General features: G+C 49.9%; 1 pseudogene; it reads left to right on the forward strand.

The window, feature by feature from the left end:
- Window positions 1-12,413, forward strand: part of LOC134154768 (DNA polymerase epsilon catalytic subunit A-like) — a 41,980-nt pseudogene extending 29,567 nt beyond the window's left edge.
- The last annotated feature ends 1,324 nt before the right edge of the window (window positions 12,414-13,737 follow it).

Here is a 13,737-nt window from a genome sequence, read left to right on the forward strand (position 1 = left end):
GGCTATGAGCCAAAAGAAGTGACTTTAGAGTCTCCTGCACTTTTCTTCAGGTCCCATGTTTGAGTCCTACCTGCTAAATTGTTCTGTAGGTTTCCAAGGAGTTGCTTGGTCACAAGGAATCAGGACACTTTATTCTCTGCTAAGATAGGGTAAGTTATGCTCCCTCAGGGGAGCAGGGATTGATCCTTCCCATCATCGGGAAGGAACAAAGGCCATCAGTGATCCCTTCAGACAGGATGATGTATCTGGGGGCTATCTGCTCGTATAATCAGCCGAGCTGTTGAGTGAGGCTATTCTGTTGGGGCTGTGCCGGCAGGAAGGCTTCACAAATGATGAGTACCAGGAGCTGGCGGACCCAGCCTCTCTCACCTATGCCACACGCTCAGAGAACAGCATCTTCTTTGAAGTGGATGGGCCCTACTTGGCCATGATCCTCTCAGCGTCCAAGGAGGAGGGCAAGAAGCTGAAGAAAAGGTAAGAGTTCAAAGCTTGAAAAATCACCACTTCCCAAGGGAAGGGATTGAGGGTCCTTTTCCTTGACTACATTTGAGGCGTGTTAGTCCTTGCCCCGTGTTGCCAGTCCTCTGGAGCTGGCAGCATGTTTGGTTTGCTTGTTGCTGCGTACCACCGAGCTCATGCTGTCTTTAAACGGCAAGTTCCCTGCATGAGATCAGTCTTTGAATCCAGCTATGCCCTGGCCTTAATTGACACATCTGACAGTAAATTTCTGAAGATAACAGTAAAACAGCACTTCTCAAACTTTCTGATTAGTCATGGTCTCCCTTTTTGGTTCTGAGATGCGCAGGCAAACTTTGATTTTTCTTTCTATCTTTTCTCTTTAAATTCCCTAATCTCTGTCTGTCCCTCTCTCAAGTTTACAGACCTCTAGTAATACTTTTCCCAGAGGTTTCCACTTTAATCCCCATCTAGGGGAAGGAGTGGATCTTGCCAGTGCCATCATGGTATAGAAAAGCAATTGCACTTGACTTCACTGACTTTCTCATGCAGCCTGCTTAAATACGAGCACGAGCAATCACAAGAGGACTGCCCACAGACCTGGGTCTGGGTTCAGAAAATACTGTCACTGTCCTCCAGCACTCTCTGTTTGTACAAGACTATGTTTGTTTCTGCTTGAATGTCTCTGTTGGATGAACTCCAGCATCCACTGTGAGTGCCTTTGCATGCCAAGGGAGTCTATCGCAGAAGTCAAGAGGATGTCAAGCACTGAATGAACTCTGCTCATAGGAGTCTTTATCTCAGGGGCCCTTGATTTTTTCCTGTGATTCTTGGGATGTCAGCAAGTGCACTTATTTCTTGCTCACTCTGCAAGTGGAAAGAGCAGTAGTGTGGAGCTGGCTGGCAGGTACCGCTGCCAGCTGAGGAAGAAAAGACTGCCTGGAGGAGGGGTGACAAAGCAATGTACGCTTGAGTCTCACCTCTGTTCCACTGAAGCTTCCTGTGATGGTTGTATTGAGCCATACAAATAATTGGCAGGCATGTGAAATCCAAGAAACACGACAGAAAAAAAGAGGGCAGTGTGTTGTCATAGTTGTTTCGATAGCGATGTCCAGTTTCCTCTGAGTCCATTTTGCCAGCGTCCCCTCCTGTTTTCCAAACAAAGCTTCATTCTCCTGTATAAGGCTTTTCCTAGTATTTCACTCCACTTCTCTACTCCTCTAACCCTGACTCTCACTTCTTGCCCTTTATTTGTGTGCATTTAAGAACATTTTGCCAGTTAGAATTGGCAAGTTGGGGACAGAGGCTGATGTGCTTTTGCAGCTGGGGGTGAAGTAGTTCATGATGTTGTTGTCTCTAGCTGTGTAAATATGCCTAGATCATGGTAGTCCAGAGCCCCACAGCTTGGATTAATTTACCTGGTGGCTGCCTGGTTTGGCAATACTAGAAGTACTTTGGCAGGAGGGTAGTAAGCAGCATCCTGGGAGATGTGTTCCTTGGCACAGAGCTTGTGCAAAAGCTGGTCTATATCCTAGGTATGCAGTCTTCAATGAAGATGGATCCTTGGCTGAACTGAAAGGGTTTGAGGTGAAGCAATGGGGAGAGCTGCAGTTGGTGAAGATATTCCAGTCTTCTGTATTTGAGGCCTTTCTGAAAGGCACCACACTGGAGGAGGTCTCTGCCTCTGTAGCCAAGGTGGCTTATTACTGGTTGGATGTACTGTAGAGCAAGGTGAGTGTAGGGTTTGCAGGATATGCATCCGCTGCATGTTTGTCTTGCCAGGTTGGGGCCAGAGAAGGTCAAAGCTACCCTAACACTGTAGGGAGGATGGACTTTGTCTGAAGAGAATGGTTGGTCCGTTGTGCCTCTGATGGCTGTTTGTATGTAATTTCTGCCTCTTTGATTCTCTAGGGCTGCTCTTTAGGGTCTTTTAGCACCAGACCTGTTGTTACAGCACTTTTGTCAGCTGTTACCGCTTAATTGTGGGTAAGCGTTGTCCTCCAGTCACGTCTTTCACAGAGGTAGCGTGGTGGCCCTCTTGCACCAAGGACTTTCTCTAGAGCCACTCACTGAGACAGAGGATGGCAGAACCATTTGCCTGCAGAATGTTTTCTGAGGAGGCCAGAAGAGATTAGCTTTAAAATAACCAGCAAGAGCAGAGACAATGCCAGAAAACAGAGCCTCAAACCGGGGAGCAGGAGAGATGAAAAGCCGGAGCGACTGCTCTGCTTGGGAGTTTATTGGGAGCACTTCCCCTTTGTATTTTGCATCTGGCACTACAGAGCTGGGCCCACTAAGAGTTTGCCGTACAACATCATTTCAAAGTATTGCATTCACAGCAGGAGTTTTGATGCAGACCTCATGTCCGTGATCTCTGTTCCATAGGTCATGTTGGCAACTGGAGCAGAGATTGCTCACAAACTCCTCATAAAGACAGCCATATCAATCGGTTTAAATGTTCCATGTATATAATAGCAACGAGGTTTGATCATTAGGTTCCTGATAGTGATTTTTTTCCCCTTGTTCCTTTTTTCAGGCTGCCAACATGCCTGACTGAGAGCTGTTTGAGCTGATCTCAGAGAACTGTTCCATGTCTCACAAGCTAGAAGACTCCGGGGAGTGTACAGACAAAAGAAAATGAATGAGCTCTTCACTTCTGAAGACAAAAGACAGGTAATAAGAGTGAGAGAAAGGAGCTGGCTGTGCTGATGGGCCTCTCTTGCTGATACTGTGTCCTCAGCACCCAAAACTTCCTGCTGTCGTTTCTCTCAGGTCCTTGCTAACCAGCACCAGGGGGGAACACCGAGCTCCCAGATTGGAGATGTAGAGGATTTGGGGGCTGCTAAGCCCCTTCAGCCGTTGGTTCCAGTTGCAAATAAACGGAAGCGGGTCCGTACGGCAGAGGAAAGCCAGCAGATGTCCCAGTATCTGGAACTGTCGCAGTCCTGGCGAGAGATCCTGGACCCACCTGCTGCCATGGGCACTACTAAGGTAAGTGAAGTAGACTGGGCAGGAGGAATCCAGGAAACATCCTGGGAGTATGATCATCTGCCTAGCTAGCTAGGGAACAGGGCGTAGCAAGCTGTATGTTTATTGAAACCGTCTGCGCTTCTATGACTGAAAACTACAAAGGGAAATGTTACCGGGAGAGTCCCACTAGCAGAGAAAGTCAGGCCAATGGCAACTTCACAGCTATGCCAGTAACATGATCAGGATCTGAAGGTGGAAGGGCTTGGCTTTATGGTGCTTGATCCTCATGTGTAGGAGATGCGTGCTAATTTCTGTGGTTCCTGTTCATGTACTCTCTCTCTGATTAGGAAGAACAACTGGTCTGGCTGTGCTACCACAAGAAGAAATGGGAGCTGCAGGCTCGGCAGCACCAGGAGCATCGGAAGAAGCGGCGCCTGGAGGATGGTGGAGTGATGACAGGCGGAGGCATAATCCGTGATACCCTCTCCAAAGGACTGAGCAGCTACGTGTACAGGACGGCACGCGGCATCCTGGACTTGTCCTGGCAGATTGTGCAGGTACCAGGCAGCAAGGCAGGCCCACTCTTAACCCCTCACAGAGGCCAGTTCAGTGCCCTGTGCCTCATGTTTGCAATACCTGTAGTCAAACCTTGAACTTCAGGGACAGCTAACCTCAATCCTACTTTAGTTTTACCTCCTTGAAGGTCATGTGGGACTGCATAGCCTCAGGCTCAGAGAAGCTTTGTAAGGAAATGAGGTCCTCAAATGATCGTGCTTGATTGCAAATCTGGGACTTCTATGTAGAGCCTGTGTGGGGCAAGCTCAGCTGAGGAGCTGGGCAAGTGTGCCTTGAATCCTAGATTTAGTCAATGCGAGCATGAAGAAGTTGATGGTACAATCCAAGCATTTTCTTAATTTCTTGTTATGCTTGGTTGCCTCTGCTATCTGAGACCCAGCCTCTTGTTGTGACACTTCTCATCTTCCAGAAAAGTCTTGTTTGGTTTAAGGTCACATGCAGCCTTTGACTCTGTGTGTAACCATGAGCTGGAGATGGGACACCTAATCCAGCATGTCCAAATGCTTTGGCTAAAGTCAGACAATGGCATGAATTTGTTAGCTAATGCTAGCCCAAAGCTAAGAGATGTGTTTGAGCCTTTACCAGGTGTCCTCTTCCCTTCAGAAGCACAATGCAACGTGCTGCCTGCAGATCAGTCAGAGCTGTCTTCATTCATGCTCTGACGTTTCCTCTGGCAGAACAATTTTTTTCACTGTACATGTAGGACAATAGCAGGACGTGGAGATGCCAGAGCTGAGAGCAATGAATCTTTGGGTCCACTGCTGTCTTTGTGGTCACCAATTGCTCCTTATTTGGAGAACAAAGTCAGAGGTAGTAGAGCCTTTGAAGATTCCAGAAGTACTCCATGGCGTGTATGTAAGAGCTAAGAATGGGTTGCATCTCTCCAGCAAAGCTAACTTAAATCACCCTGTCCTGCAGATTGCTGAGAGCAGCCAGGCTGGCTTGTTGAGGCTGTGGGCAGTGATCGGAAGCGACCTGCACTGTATCAGACTGAGCATCCCAAGAGTGTTCTATGTCAATCAGCGCGTTGCAAAACCAGAGGAGGGAGCTGTCTACAGGAAGGTGGGGGTCATGTTTTTGACCCTGCTGCTTCTACAAGGGAAAACAGCTGGTTGAATTCATGTAAGTTGCTCTAGCCACTGCGGGCAGATACTACGGGCAGTTTGCCTCACAAGACCTCCCTGTCCAGCCCTGCTAATGCGCCTTAATGCAGTCCCTTTTGCCTGCTGCTAATCTCAGCCTGACCAGAAAGCAGGTTGACAGTTACTGCAATGTGGACAAAGCATAAATCCCGCTAACTGCCTTAGGAATGACAAGCACCGGCAGCTAGATTGCTTCCTGAGTCAGCATGTTTCTGGAAACATAAGGCTGGCTCAAACTACAACTCCTTGCTGCCCTTTAAGATTCCCCTGCTGTTGGGAGGAGCATGGCCTGAAGCAAGGTGCCCTGCTGAGTGTGTCTGTTTTCCTGGCAGGTGAACTGGATCTTGCCCCGCTCAAACTTGGTTTACAATCTCTACGACTACTCAGTCCCTGAAGACATGTACCAAGAGCACATCAATGAAATCAATGCAGACCTGTCTGCTCCAGACGCTGAGGGAGTGTATGAGACTCAGGTAACCCTTCCAGGTGCTCGTTTTCCTTCTTCATCCTTTAAGGAGTGCTGAGTGGTAGCTGACTGGTCTGTGTACCAATGGCACAAGTAGAGGCATGGGAGCTCAAATGAAACAAGTTAGTAAGACGCTAAAACGAAAGACCCTCTCGAGTAGCTTTCTCAGAAATGTGCCCAGTTTTATATGAGCAAAGATACTTGTTTGGTTTCCAACCCCTTAGGGGAAAGAGGTTTAGATTTATTTGAAATTAGGAGACTCTGGGAAAAGATGGCACTTGAATGGGAAGAGTGAGTTTCCTCTAAACCAAACCAGAACCATCTTGCTAGCAGTTGAACTGCAAAGGTATGGGAGTTCTTTCGAGTAAAGATGAGGAAAACCCCAGCATGTGGCATGTACATAGGCCAGGGTGCAGTGATAAAACCTCTGTATTCCAGAAGGAAGGATAGGATACCACTTTTTAAAGTTCAGAAAGAGCAAAGAAGAACCTAAACTGTATTCAGTAGTAGACATACGAAAGCAGTGAGACCAAGATTAAATGTACTAGCGCTTCTAATGCTGTAAGTCTGAAATGAAGATGGGCAGCTGGGATGCCTGCTTTTAATGAAGATATTGATTCATTAAGCAGTTCAAAACTTGGTGGCTTGAGAATTATCTGAGTGTCCCTGTCACTACAGGTGCCGTTACTATTCCGAGCCCTGATCCAGCTGGGTTGCGTGTGCATGGTCAGCAGGCAGCTTGTCAGACACCTCACAGGGCGAGAGGCTGACACTTTTGACACTGAACACCTGGAAATGCGCTCTCTGGCTCTGTTTACTTAGCTGGAGCCAGGTAAGGCACCCTAGGAGAAGGCTTGTCTGTGTACCCAGGACCAAATAGCTTGAAGATACTATTGATGCTGCATGTTTGCTCTGTGTCTCTAGGAAGTATTTGCCACATCTACCTCTACCAGAGCTCCCAGGGCAACAAAGCTCTCTTTGGCCTTTTCATCCCCTCTCAGCGCAAAGCTGCAGTGTTTGTGCTGGACACGGTAAGAGTAGGGCTTAAAGGCTTGGGAGGGAACGCAAGGGGATCAGGCAGCGGTTTGGAGCTGAGCGGTTTCTTTGCACAGACTCAGATGTCTACTGCTGTGCAGCAGGGATTCTCGTATTTTGAAGTGTACCAAGCAGGTCTGTTCCTCAACTGTCACGTGAAGCATTGTGATGTGTAGAGGAAAGAGCTTCCTTGAAATTTGCAGCCTGGAGCCTGTCTCTTTTGAACCCTGTTCCCTCTGATCACGTTTGCATTTGGTACAGGTACGCAGCAACCAGATGCCAAACCTCACCAACATGTACTCATCGGAGCGCAGTGCTGTGCTGGAAAAAGTGGGCGAAGAACTACTGCTTCCAGACAAGCACACCTTTGAAGTGCGTGCTGAGACCGACCTCAAGACAGTCTACAGAGCCATTCAGCGGCTCCTGCAGGGCTGCAAGGTATGAGCTGAGGGCATGAGGAAGGTCCCCACTGAGACCTTGTCAGCGCAGGTACCTGGGAGGAGGAAAACATTGCATGGAAGGCATTGGTCCAGCAGTTCAAGCAGCCTCTAAGCATAGCTCTCTGCACACAGCTAGTGCTCCAAAGTTGAAGGGTAAAAATGGATGTTGCCTGCGGGCTCTGGCTTGCCTGGGGTGAGCTTACATAGCGCAATGCAAGCAGTGAGGCTAGATCATACCCCCAAACCCCAGCTCTCAATTGTGGAGCTGGTTATTCAGTGGGAGGTGCTTCAAGAGACTCTGAGTACACTGTCTCTACTGTGTGGAGGACCAGGGACCACTGCAGGAATGGGGCATGTGAGCACTCATTCACACAGCTGGTTTCCTGCTGAGCAGAGGTGCCGGCTGAAGGGATGTACCAGGGCATGTCCTCTCCTCCTTTGTGTAGGATGAGCGCCGGGGCCCCACACTTCTTGCTGTGCAGTCTAACTGGGACCTGAAACGACTGGCAAGTGGGATTCCCATCATCGAGGAGTTTCCTTTGGTCCCTGTCTGAGTAACAGATGCCGTCAGCTATTCAGTCCTGGACTGGCAGCGCCGTGCAGCCTGCCGCGTGATCCGCCACTGCCTCAACTTGGACACGTGCCTATCCCAGGCTTTTGAGGAGGGCAGGTGCCTGAGGTGGCCACATTCCCCTAGAGAGGTTACTTTGTTCGTGCTTGGGTGGGAAAGGGAGACTGCGGGAGCCTGAGGCCAAGATGAGGCCAGATGCTTTCACCTTCTGTGCTTTTGCCCTTGTTGGGACAAGCAAATATGATGCTGGCACAGTTCTTCTGTTGATGTGTTTACGCCGATGACTGTACCTTTTTCCTTTCCTCAGATATTACCACATCCCCATTGGGAATCTCCCTGATGATATGTCTACCTTTTGGTTCTGACCTGTTTTTCTCCCGCCACCTCCGTCGCCACAACCATTTGCTGTGGCTCTCACCGACGGCCCGCCCAGAGCTGGGGGGTAAAGAGGCTGATGATAACCGTTTAGTTATGGAGTTTGACAAGAGAGCCTCAGTGGAGATAAGCAACCCTGGCTGCTACTCCACAGGTAGGATAGCACTGAGTGGGAGCAGAGCTAAGTGCTCTTCCATGAGCTCAGGAGAAGGATGGCTGCAGTGGCAGAAGAGTATCTGAGCAGTTCTGCAGTTGCTGACAGCTTCAGAAGTTGAGCAATGATGATCTGGACAGGATATATGCAATTGGCATCTCCTGGGGATAGAAGGTCCTGTATGCAATAGAAGAAAATGCAGGTAGGCATTTAAATACAGATTATTTCCTAGTTTGTGGCCTCTCATAGCAGCATTCAGAAGATCACTTCTGGTGGTCGCTAGGATGAATCTTTCTGTGATGCAAAACAAGCTGACTGATAGTTCTTCTGAGCACCTCTGCTGCAGTTTCCAGAAAAAGCTGGTGGCCCCTGGAGCGGAAGTAGATCCAAGTTTTGTTGGAAGGTGCTATGCTGTTTAGCTGTGCAGTGAATGGGGCCATCCATACATAGCATCACAGCCAGAGAGGGGAGAGGTCTGGCCATGTGCCAAAAGTGTCCTTTAAAGCCTGTAATACAAGGTGTGTGGCAGTCTGGAGAGCAGCACGGTTTCCCATGCTGCTGCAGTACCATATAGGCTTTCACCATTTCCTGATATGAATATCTTGATGTTGCACTCGGTAGATGCAGCAAGACCTGTAAAGAGCTCTTACAACTTGTGGAAAGTCCTGGCAAGTGGGTGCATTCATCATACCTGGAGAGGGGATTGTGTCCTTGCTGGTTCTCTGCCCTGCTTGCCCGTTGACAGGTTGTGTTTGTTCACAGTGTGTCTGGAGCCGGATATTCAGAGCTTGGCTGTAAACACAGTGTTACAGTCCCATCACATCAATGACATGGAAGAAGGTTCCAGCGTGAGTATCAGTTTTGATGTGATCCAGCAGGCGTCTCTAGAATACTATGATGTGTAGGCTCCTAAGACAGGCATCTTGACACAAGAGGCAGTTGAAGCGTGGGTATGATTCCTCTGCAGCCCTTAGTTCTGCTAATGACTGCTCTGCAGCCTTCTGTACTGAGTCCATTTGCTGAAGCATGGTTGGATGTGAGAAGTGAACTGCTCTCTTGCTAACATCGCCTGCTCCTCATTGCCTCCCATGGAGAAGGTTATTAGCTAGGGAAGATGCCAACATTGTGTGTGACTGCAGTCTCTTGCCTCCAGCATCCACTCAAAGGAGATTTTTCACTCTCTGACTATTTCCTTCTGCCGCTGCTGGGAATTCCTGCTCTGGATGGATCCAGCAAATTACGAAGGTATCAAGGGAAGAGTGCGTTCTAGCGTCCACTCTGGGGAGGTGAGAGATGGGAAGTGCTCAGTCCTGCAGAGACAGGGGTGCAGTGGGTTGAGTTGAGCAGGGAGCTATTGGTTTGGATATAGGGAACTGCTACGACATCACCAACCGAAAGCCTGGGCATGGCTTGTGCTCCATTCCAGCAGGACTCTAGCAAGAGTCAAGTATTGGATGAGGACAGTGAGGAAGAGGAGGACAAGGAAGAAGAGGAGGAGGATGGAGAAGCAAATGTGGAGGACTTGCTAGAGAATAATTGGAACATCGTGCAGTTTCTCCCCCAGGCTGCCTCCTGTCAGAACTGCTTCCTCAGGATTGTGTTGGGTGAGTGCAGTCTGCTGCTTGCCTGGTCCTACTTTGAATGTTACCTCTGGTGATTAGAGCTATCCCCACCCTGCTGCTGCCCAAGCCATATCCACAGCATTCCCCACAGCTTCTTGAAGCTCTCTGTGCTACTGAGAAGGTTCTGATGTTGATCCAAAGAACCCCTTACAGTCAAAGATTGCACTGTGCTGGATGTGATACAGAAGGAACCACCTCCATGTCTGTAAATATCATTGTTTGGGTGGTTTCAGCGCCAGTGTGAACTCTCTCAGAGAGGGGAAGAAGGTCACTAGTTCCTGATTAGTCATTGGTGCCCCAGGAGAGTCGACAAGCACAGTCGCGCTTGTGCCACTCTCCCATCGTGGACTGCATCTGGAGCTTTTCTTACGAGTCTCTGCAGCCTACATTGTGGCTGTGTACCACAGCATGAAGGAGGAGCGAGGAGCTGCAGCACAATGCCCCTCAGAGCGCTCCCATCAAGAGGAGGGCCACGAGCCAGGTGTCCCAGGAGGCATTGGGAGAGACGGGAGCCATGCCTGGTGAGTACGGTTAGCCACAGTTAGCCATGGGAGAGCTGTGTGCAGCACTGCTGGGCCAGTCCTGCAGCAGGAAGAGAGCTGCCCACCTTGCTGTCCCCATATGCTTCCATATGGCTCAAGAGCTCTCTCTGCTCCTCCTCTCCAGGCGTGATCACTTTCTCACAGGATTATGTGACCAACGAGCTCACGCAGAGCTTCTTCACCGTCACTCAGAAGATCCAGAAGAAGATGGCTGGTTCCCATAATGCCACTGAGCCCTCAGACATGTTCTCAGTGCTACCTGGCTCCTACTTGCCACTCAACAACCCAGCTCTAGAGTTCATCAAATACATCTACAAGGTTAGTGGGGTGGGCTGTGCTTTCTTCTTTTTTTTTTTTCTTCTTTTTTTTTTTTTTTTTTTTTTAAGAATCTGTTGCAATTCTACAATCAGTTTGTTTTGCCCAGCTAGCACTCGCATCAGAGTGAGTCCCCGTGAGGACCGTCTTCTCTGCTGGTGGCCTTACCTAACACTGTCTCCTGTAGGTGTTGTCCCTGGATGCCAGTATAACTAACCAAGTAAACAAACTGCGCCGGGACCTGCTGCGCCTCATTGAGGTGGGTGAGTTCTCAGAAGAAGCCCAGTTTCGGGACCCTTGCTGCTCCTACATGCTCCCTGAAGTCATCTGCAGGAAGTGCAATTTTTGCAGGGACTTGGACCTGTGCAAGGACCCTGCCCTCTCGCAGGTACAGCCTTGCTTTCCCAGGAAATCCCCTTTGCCCTGGCTGCATGCATGAAGTCCCTCTTGGGGACACTAGCATGGTTGTGCTCTCGGCCTGTCATTCACTCACATGTTGTCCATCTTTCTCTCTCTCTCAGTCCTTTTGCTTTGAAGGTCTGCTTGGTTCCATGACAGCGATAAACCTCCCTTCAAGGTTATTTTCTGCTCATCCCCTTTCCGAGCTGCCTGTGACAGTTTGAGGTGTGCTGGTGCTTTGGCTGATGCTTTATCCCCTCCCGAAATTGGTTATGGCTTCCTGGCACTCGGGGCTCTCTGAATGCTCTTGTTAGGCTGCGAGGGCTGAGGCTGCACCGTGCTTTCTCTTGGGAAGAGTCACACTTGTTTTCATCTCCCTTCTCTCTGCCCCTCGGATGGGTCAGTGCTGCCCAGTTGGGTATGCTCCAACTGCCAGGCCCAGTATGACTCGGATTCCATTGAAATGGCACTGGTGGAAGCGCTGCAGAAGAAGCTAATGGCCTACCTGCTGCAGGACTTGATGAGTGCTGGGCGGCCGTGCTGCGGGAGCCTGCCCTTGATGTGGCAGGCTGCAGCAGGAGGGCTGAAGCTGCTCTCTGCTCCTTGAAACCGAGCAGCCCAACCTTACTTCTCTGACTGATGTGATGCAGTGGAGATATGATGAGGAGAGTTTGGCTCGAGCGCTCCCCACTTCTTCTCAGCACATAGCTGCAGCCTTTTGCTGGCTGGCTGAGGCCTGACCCATTGACCTGATGTCAGTGGTGTCTCCCCAGAGAGCCCTGTCAAAGGACTGAGCTGCTCAGCCTTGTCTGCTATCCCAGCTATCCTTTGCCTCTAGGTGTGCAAGAAGTGTCATGGTGTGAAGGAGACACCTATGCCTGTGTACTGCAGTTGTGCTGGAGATTTTGCCCTCACCATTTCTTCCCAGGTATGTGTGCATCCTGCCACCAGGTCCAGCCTCCTGCCAGCAGCTCCTCTGTAATAGCCAGTGAAAAACCCAGTGATAACTTGTCCCTTTCAGCCCATCTGGCACAAGTTCATCTCTCTGTGCTTTCTGGCTGTTTATTCGTTGCTTTGTGCTCAACCCAGGCAGTCCTGCCTGACCAGCTTGCAGAACTTCTCCTGGCCTGGCCTTCTCCCCCCTGTCCCCTCCAGCTTCCATCTTCCCTGGCTCATGCATGAGGTGTGCTGGGCAGCCCTCCCTCACTGGTATCTTCCCCCTCAGATCTTCATGGAGCACATCAACATCTTCCAGAGCATTGCTTGGCACTAGAGCGTGGCCTGTCTGCTGGAAACTATTGAGTGGCTGCTCCGTACAAACCACCAGCTCCAGCAGTGATGTGATGAACTTGTCCTGCTGTCTTTTTTTGTTGCTGGGTCAGCTCTGGGTACTTGCTCTCACCTCTGCTGAAGAGCATTTGTGCTCTGTGATAGATCTCGGAGAAGCCACATATCCATCTTGCACTGTGTGGGGGCGCTAAGCAGTGTTGGGGCAGTCCTGGTCACAGCCTGGTGCTGTGCTGGGGGAATTAAGAAGGTGCCTAGGGCTGGAACTGCTCTCTATGGGGGAGGGGGGACTGCATTTGCCAGAGCCCTGCAGAAGCCCAGTTTGGGATGGGAGTTTGTGCTGTAGGCAGCACCCTGTGTGCATGAATCTCTGTGGTTTTAATGTGGAGTTTTAGACAATTAAATGTGTCACAGACAATGCATCTGGTTCTTTGGGTAGAGGAGCACGTGCTATGGCCCACACACAGCAGGGAGCTGTAGGCACCCTGGAAAGGAGCATTCTCTGAGCCATGGGGCAGGATTCCTAGAGGGAGGAGAAAGCCAGACTCTTCTTGTTGGGCTGGAAGGGGAGCAAGGGAGCTGTCCCACTTGGGTGCTAAAGCTTCAAGTTGACAGCAGTGAGTCATAGGGTGGGGGGGCTGCTCACTGAAATCCCAGCACAGGTGTGATGAAACCCAGGAGGCCAGTGCTTAGCTGAAGCCTGGCCTCCTGGTCCTTTCCATCTACTCCTGCTTGCAGAAGCCTGAAAAAGCATGAGGGGAGCCAAGATTACTAGATTCCAGTTAATTTTCTGGGCATTTTGAAACACTGTGTGTTCAGCTACTTCTGACACTTCCTTTTCTATATGTGTGTGTGTGTGTGTGTGTGTATATATACATATATATATATATATATTTGTATTCAATGCCCTCCACACATACCTGTATTGAAAATATTTTTCTGAGCTTTGTTTTTTCACTTCTATAGTATACCTGTTTCTATTAGCATTGGGTTATGGGGCAAGTGGTCCTGTCCTTCGCTATGCCCTCCCTCCATCTAGTACTGCTGAAAGGGGGGTTGAGGGGGCTGTACGTATGTGTTTGTTTTCTTGATATTAGAGTTGGAGGAAATGAGCTGGCCTGGAGGGGCAGAGAAACCTGGCCCTAATGCAATCACTGCGTTGTGCAATTGAGTTAAGGTTTGGTCCAGCGGAGCCTCCAGTGGCTTCAACCTGCGCCAGGCAGCTCCTCTCAGCCCTGCATCATTGCTCCTGCTCTCCTCAGGGCAATGAGCTGCTGGAGGTGGGGGCAGGCACTTGCCTTCATCCTGCTGCTCTACAGTGAGAGGCTGGCTCCTTCCCCCAAGCCCTTCCCATAGGTTTGCCTGCTCAGAGTTGCTCTTTGGTCCT

The sequence above is a fragment of the Rhea pennata genome, unplaced genomic scaffold (genome assembly GCF_028389875.1).
Source record: "Rhea pennata isolate bPtePen1 unplaced genomic scaffold, bPtePen1.pri scaffold_40, whole genome shotgun sequence".
NCBI lineage: Eukaryota > Metazoa > Chordata > Aves > Rheiformes > Rheidae > Rhea > Rhea pennata.